This window comes from Otolemur garnettii, unplaced genomic scaffold (genome assembly GCF_000181295.1).
Source record: "Otolemur garnettii isolate 467f Iridium unplaced genomic scaffold, OtoGar3 scaffold00025, whole genome shotgun sequence".
Taxonomy (NCBI): domain Eukaryota; kingdom Metazoa; phylum Chordata; class Mammalia; order Primates; family Galagidae; genus Otolemur; species Otolemur garnettii.
The window spans coordinates 10,043,024-10,050,853 of NW_003852420.1; the positions used below are offsets into that span (position 1 = coordinate 10,043,024).

The 7,830-nt window shown below is 42.9% G+C and overlaps 1 pseudogene; it reads left to right on the forward strand.

Moving 5' to 3' along the window:
- The first annotated feature begins 3,158 nt into the window (after positions 1-3,158).
- LOC105886817 overlaps positions 3,159-7,830 on the forward strand; it is a 7,695-nt pseudogene continuing 3,023 nt past the window's right edge.

Sequence of the window (7,830 nt, forward strand, 5' to 3'; positions counted from 1 at the left end):
TGTGAACTAACTCAGGAGCTGCAGCTAATAACTTTGCTGAAGAGGTTTAATAAATTCCTCTTTACCTTAGGATATAGGCAGTCCTCGGGTGACAAATGAGACAGGTTCTCTACGTTTGTACTTAAGTTGACTTTGTATGTATGTTGGAATAGGTACCTTTATCTATTACCTCTAATAGCCTCTGTTTGTAAGTGCAAGTTATATGTAAGCCAGATATTTGGAACTCAAGGACTGCCTGTAAGTGGTTGCATACTACCAAACAATGGATTGACACAGACCATGGAAAAGATAGACTCATCCTCTCAGAGACCTGGAAGTCTGTGTTCCAGGATCCTCCCTGCTCCCCTTCCCACCCTAGGGACCTAGTCAGCCTCATCCTCAGCTGTTGAGACTTGTGAGGAGAGGAGGCGTGACCTCCTCTAGTGGCCAGCCTTCCGGAGGATTCCCCCAGGCTGGCCTCTGCTGCTGGTGGCCCTCACAGAGGGGGTGGTACTGCTGAGATGGAATGTGATGTTCTTCGGTACTTTATCTGGACCCTCTGTGCCATGAAGGGTCCCCCTCAGCTGGGGACAGTTGCGTCTCCTCTCAGCCTCTGCCAGCCTCTGCGCCCAGCCTCTCTCTGGGTGGAGCATCTCTGGCTGGATGGCTACCTGTGTAGCTGTTGCTGGCAGCCCCTCCTCTTCATGCTCCTTCATAGGCGAAGCAGACAGGATGTGGGGGAAGCTCTTCACCCTCCCCTTTTGGGCCACGCTTATCCAGCACAGCTACTTCGTTAGGCCTCCCTGTTTCAGAATTTTTTATTCAAGCAGCCCTGCCAGTCTCTAAATTCATGAGGATCCCTAAAGTCCAGAGGACATATAACTCTCCCAAGAACCCCCAAAGTGCAAGTATCCAAAACAGAGCCCCTAAGATCCTCCCCAAACCTGCTTCTCCCGCAATCTTCTTATTTCAGCTAATGGAAATTCCATTCTTCCAATTGCTCTGGAAAAAACCCATACAGTCATCCTGGACTGTTCTCTTTTTCCCACCCCTATAGCCAATGTAAGAGCAGATCCTGTCAGCGGTACCTCAAGATACATCCAGAATCCAACCATTTCTCTCTGCTTTCAGCACTATCATTGTCTTTCACCCGAGTTACTATAAGCCCCTCCTAACACATCTCCATGCTTCCAGTTTCTCCTGGGACCAGTTATCCTATGTCATAATGTCCTTATTGGATATCTTACTTGGATATTATGCATTGCGTTTCATAAGGAACAGCACAAGCAAGGCCAGATGCTGTGACTCACGCCTGTAATACGCCTGTAATACGCCTGTAATCCTAACACTCTGGGAGGCCCAGGCAGGAGAATCACTTGAGCTCAGAAGTTCAAGACCAGCCTGAGCAAGAGACCCCATCTCTACTAAAAATAGAAAAAACTAGCCAGGTGTTGTGATGAGCACCTATGGTCCCAGCGACTCAAGAGGCTGAGGCAAGAGGATTGCTTGAGCCCAAAAGTTTGAGGTGGTCATGAACTACGATGCCACTGGCACGCTACCCAGGGTGACAGAGTGAGACTGTGTCTCAAAAAAGAAAGAAGGAAGGAAGGAAAGAAAGAAAGAAACAACCATAAGGCTGGGTGCAGTGGCTCATGCCTATAATTCTAGCGCTCTGGGAGTCTGAGGTGAAAGGTCCCTTGAGCTCAGAAGTTGGAGGCCAGCCTGAGCAAAAGCGAGACCCTGTCTCTGCTTAATATAGAAAAAATTAGCTGGGAATTGTAGCAGGTCCTATAGTCCCAGCTACTTGAGTAGTTGGGGTTGGAGGATAACAGGATCCCAGGAGTTTGAGGTTGCTGTGAGCTAGGCTGATGCAACAGTCTGGGCAACAGGGTGAGATTCTGTCAAAAAAGAAAGAAAGGGAAGGGAAGGGAAGGGAAGAAGAAAAGAAAAGAACCATGGAATCTAGTGGCATACAACAATGATGCCTATGGGGTTGTCTGGGCGCCCGCTGAGTGCTCGAACCCTTGTCTGGGGATCAGCTGGCTGGGTTAACTGAGGTGCCTCAGCTCTGCTCTGTGTTTCTCATCCGGCAGTGGCTGCCTAGGCAAGTTCTCGGGATGATGGCACAGGTGCAAGACGGCAAACGCAAACCTGCAGGGCACCGGGAAGCCCAGGCTTGGAGCCGCCGGGCCGTCAGTTCTACCTCATTAAGCTGGCCAAAGCAAGTCACATGGTCAGTCCCAGAGTCTTGGCAGAAGCTCCTTGCTGTTAGGACAATCACTCCTGTACAGTAATGCCCCAGTATGTCTGATGAATTGCTCTATGCCTAACAAACATGTTTACGTGTTGTCTTTTCAAGAACATTTTCCAACGCTCACTCATCTGCAACAGAAATCTGGACCTGAAGACTCCCGCCTATGGCTCAAGCAAACATTCTGCTGACCCCTGAGAACATCCGCCTTGTCTGATGCATGGAAAACACAGCAATTCCATCAACAGGTCAACACCTCCACCCCACTGCCTACTCCTGTGCCCCTAAAACCTGACCCCAAAACTGTCATTGGGACTGTTGTGTTTTGGTATAGCCCTTCGCTGGGTGGAAGCTTTATGCCAAGAAATGCTGCTTCACTAATTAGTCTCCCAGCAACTCTTTTTGACTGACCCAAAGAGCCTAACACCAAGTACGTGGCTGACATAGAATCGAGGGTTAGGAATGTTACTTTATGAAGAGGGTCTGGCCACCTGCCACTGTCAGCCAATTTACGGAGACGGGGGTAGGTCCACCAAACTTCCTGAGAAGGCTGGCGATTCTGGAGAACAGTGAGAGTAGCTTCTCTGAGACTGTTTGGTTCTTCCATTTCCAAAATCACTGTTTTATACAGAAGAGCAAGAATTGTGCTACTCTTTATCTTACATAATAGTAATTAATCTAACCCATGACCCAAAATAAGCAATAATTGACATAACCCATGACCCAAAACAACATTTCTAATTTAAAAATTAATCTCCTAAATCTATTGCCCTAAACTACTCAAGATATACACTTTTAGTTTAAAGCTGACTTTACAAAACAACAAGAATGGGAGATATCCTCTCTTTCCTACTGCCTTCTCCGGCTATGATCCCTACCGGTGGTTGGTAAGTTTGTCCCTCACTCTCCTAAGGTGGCCCTGGTCCTAATGGCAGCAGTGGCAGCGGCCCACCCTCCTTCCGCTGTGCCGCAGGCAGCAGGGGCCGGAGGGCCCACTGCCCGACGGGACTTCTACTAGCTGCGTTCCTTTCTGGCCAGAGGTATTGCTGGATGCTGTGCCAAAACAACAGTTGCCCCATTGGATGGAGGAAAGGTTTTATTACAAGCTCACAAACACCATTATAAGCATTTAGGAGTATTTCCTGCATTGCATGCTGTGCCCCGAAAGGAAAGATTCCTTGGATTGTATACAGGAAATGGTGCAATGATGATTCGAATCTTTCCCTAGGGTGCAATCCAGTTTATGGCATTTGAACATTATAAAATAGATGACAGCAGTTATCCGTATTTATCCTCTTGACATGAGTTTGCCTAGCATTCCAGGTGAAAGGGGAACACACCTATACAGGAATTATCCATGTATTCAGATGCAAAGGAAGGTGGTTTCCTTGGATTTTACTGACCGGTGCCTACTATATCAGGAATGGCTCCATATGCAGGCGTTTCATTTTTTACTTTTGGTACCTTAAAGAGTGTGGGGCTTTCCCATGCTCCTACCCTTCCTGGCAGACCTTCATCAGACAATCCTAAGGTTTTAGTTTTGAAAACTCACACAAACTTACTTTGTGGTGTTGCTGGAGCAGTAGCACAGACAATAAACATCCTGTCCATTTGATGTAACGCGTCAGCGAATGCAATTAGGAACTTCTCTGCCAGAATCTGAAAAGTGCCTTACCATGCAGGATACTGCGAAGTATGTCTGTGGACAGCATGGAATTCAAAAAGGATTATATCATGGTTTGTCTATTGTTTTTTTTTTGAGACAGAGCCTCAAGCTGTCACCCTGGGTAAAGTGCTGTGGCATCACAGCTCACAGCAACCTCCAACTCCTGGGCTCAAGCAAGTCTCCTGCCTCTGCCTCCCAAGTAGCTGGGACTACAGGTGCCCGCCACAATGCCTGGCTATTTTTTGGCCATCATTGTTGTTTGTCGGGCCCAGGATGGATTCGAACCTGCCAGCTCAGGTGTATGTGGCTGGTGCCTTAGCCATTTGAGCCACAGGCACCACAGGCGCCAAGCCGCTTTGTCTATCAATTAATTACATTCGTTGCACCCCCTCTCAAGCAGTGGCTTTTACAACATACGAACTTATGAAGTAGTTTTTTCACCTCAACTAAAAAAAAAAAAATCTTGATTTGTCTTCCTTAATAAACTCTGAGAGGGAGAGATAAAATGTGGGGCAAACATTACTTGAAGCGAGATATTTACCCTGTCACAGGAACCACTGGTACTTTAGTACCTGATTTTTTTTCTTTGTTATTTACAAATCAAAGTGCTTACCATTCTTTTTGATGCCAAACATTATACCTTTGAACACTGAAAAAATACTCCTAAGTTGATGCTTGCTAAACAATTGGGTTATTTGAAACCATTTTTGAGTTTTATTTGGAAGAACTGACTTCAAAACGGTCTTCAAGGGTTGCCATTAGCTTTATTGTGCTCTTCCTAGCTTTTAATTGTAATCACGATTTTTAGACTCTAACAATGTTTATTATTATTAAAATGAGCACGCTTGGTTATATTGCAGAATGATGAGAACTGAATTTTTAAGTTCTATAAAATCATATTCAATCTTCCAGGATTGAAGTATTATTATCTCTCTTATAATTCTGTTCCACTACGGAAAAGGACACTTTCCCCTTTATTTTTAAAAATAAAATTAATGTTGTATTTAAAAATTAACTATGGAGAGACTCAAAGAATGAAGACAGGCTGGATGTGATGGCCTGTGCCTGTAGTCTCAGCTGCTCAGGAGGCTGAGGCAGGAGGAACTCTTGAGCCCAGGAGTTTGAGGCCAGCCTGGGAAACATTGTGAGACTTCCTCTCTAAAATGAATGAAGGAAAAGTGGAAGGACAGATCAGGCTTTGCTCAAATGTTATTATCAGGTACTATTTGTGATTTCCAAGTGTTTTTAGAAGTCTATGTATTTTCCAAAGGCAGTAACAATAAATACTAAATATCTTTGCTCTTAAAAACAAAGTAGTACTCAGGTGGCACCTGTGGTTCAGTGGGTAGGGAGCCAGCCCCATATGCTGAGGATGGCAGGTTCAAACCCAGCCCCGGCCAAACTGCAACAAAAAAATAGCCGGGCGTTATGGTAAGCACCTGTAGTCCCAGCTGCTTGGGAGGCTGAGGCAAGAGAATCACCTAAGCCCAGGAGTTGGAGGTTACTGTGAGTTGTGTAACGCCACTGGCACTCTACCGAGGGCAATAAAGTGAAACTCTGTCTCTAAAAAATAACCCCCAAAAACAAAGTACCGCTATAGATTTGATTTTTTTAGATGATTGGTTTAATAATTTATTTAAATGGATAGTGAAATATCCATTAATGTACATGTGAATATCAAAGAATGTTTCTAAGATATTATGTTGTGATACATCAACTAGTTCTTCCATGTAAAATAATTTTAGTGCAATATAAACAAGCAGAAATGTAAAACATGATTTGAGCTGTTATCTTTTAAAGAAAGTGGTGAAATGTAAGAATTCCATTCATTGTGTTTGGAGCAGTGTTATATTTTAGTACAAGCATGATAGAAGTGGGAAGTTAACCATTAAAATTCTATCTTCAAAAATAGTAATTTGTATAATTGATGTGATTTAGGACATTTGAAAACTAAGTTAAAAGTGTCATTTTTGCTTTAATTTTTATTTTTTTGCATAAAAGATTTTTTTTGTCATACCTTGGTAAAAAGTTGATGAGCTGGTTTCATTTTGAAACTCTTTATTTTAAAAGTATATATGTATCTTTGTGGTTGGCCTGTGGCTCAGTGGGTAGGGCGCCGGCCCCATATAGCGAGGGTGGCAGGTTCAAACCCAGCCCCGGCCAAACTGCAACAAAAAATAGCCAGGCACTGTGGCGGGCACCTGGAGTCCCAGCTACTCAGGAGGGCGAGGCAAGAGAATCTCTTAAGACCAGGAGTTGGAGGTTGCTGTGAGCAATGTGACGCCATGGCATTACCAAGGGCAATAAAGTGAGACTCTGTCTCTACAAAAAAAGAAAAAGAAAAGAAAAAAGAAATACATGTGTTTTTAAAACTATTTTGTATATCTTCATTTCTGGGTCACACTGTAGCTAACTATTGTTATTAAATCATGAGATAATTTAAATGTGTAAAATAAGTATCTCATTTGTGTTCTCAATAAAAGGGGACTGCAAATATTTTTAAATAAAAATTTGCATTCTATAGAGTACATAGGATATTAAAAATAAATTTTCCATGTTTAAAAAAGAAAAAAGAGGGTGGTGCCTGTGGCTCAGTGGGTAGAGCGCCGGCCCCATACACCAAGGGTGGCGGGTTCAAACTCGACCTCAGCCAAACTGCAACAAAAAAATAGCTGGAACAAGATGGGCAAAGTACTTAAATAGACCCACAAATGGCCAAGAAGCACGTGACAAGATATTCAACATCACTAATCATCAGGGAAATGCAAATCAAAACAACAATGGGTCACCATCTCACACCAATATGAGTATGATTAACAAAACAAAGAAACAGTAAATAACGAGTGTTGGCAAAGATGTGGAGAACTTGGAACCCTTGTGTACTGTTGGAAGAACATAAAATGGTGCAGCCATGAAGGAAAACAGTATGGTGATTCTTAAAGAAAACTGAACATAGAATAACCATATAATCCAGCGATTCCACTTCTGGGTATCTACCCCCAGTATATTGAAAGCAGAGTCTCTAAGAGATAGGTGTACACCCCTGCTCCTAGCAGCATTATTTGCAATAGCCAAAAGGTAGAAACACTATTTTCCTCTTTTTTTGCCAAAAAAAAAAGAAAAGAAAAAAGGTAGCAGCGACATAAACATTACGTCCAAATTTGCAAGATGAAAGATCTTCATTTGCAAAGCAATTTGTTTTGAACAGTTGCCATTCCTCTGAAGCAGTCAGCAGAAAATAACATTGTATTGCATCAATATAAACAAAGACTATCTTCTTATAAACATGCACCCTAAATACCACGTGCATGTAGCTTATTCAACCTTGGGAGCCAGCAACTGCAAGTTAAAGTAGTGATCGGAAATTTATTTATTTATTTTCACCAGTTCACAGTTCACAGAATGTGAGTCGAAGGTTTTGAGTGGGGGAAAAAACTAACAAATCCAAGATTCATCTTTTCAGGATAAACTGGAGAGATAAATAATTACATTAGTATCAGATTATTATACTTATTAATTGCTGCCATAGAACCATTTCCCTGCACTGTAGCTTGGCTTCATGATGGTAGAGAAAATCACTTACATATGTAAATATATAAATATGTAACCGTGACTATAATGTTTATGTTCTTTAATGATAAGAGTAGATTAAGAACTTTTGAAATATCTAAAGTTTGTCTCAGCCAAAGACTATCTGGATGGAGAGGAACTTAGAAGAATGTCTTAGCTGCCATAACAAAATATCATAGACTGGTGGCTTAACCAACAGAAATTTATTGTCTGAAAGTTCTGGAGGCAGGAAGTCTAAGACCAGGGTCCTAGCATGGTCAGGTTCTGGGAGGACCATCTTACTGGCTTGCAGATGGCTGCCCTCTCACTGGGTGCTCATCACGTGGTCAGGTTCTGGTAGGACCATCTTACTGGCTTGCAGATG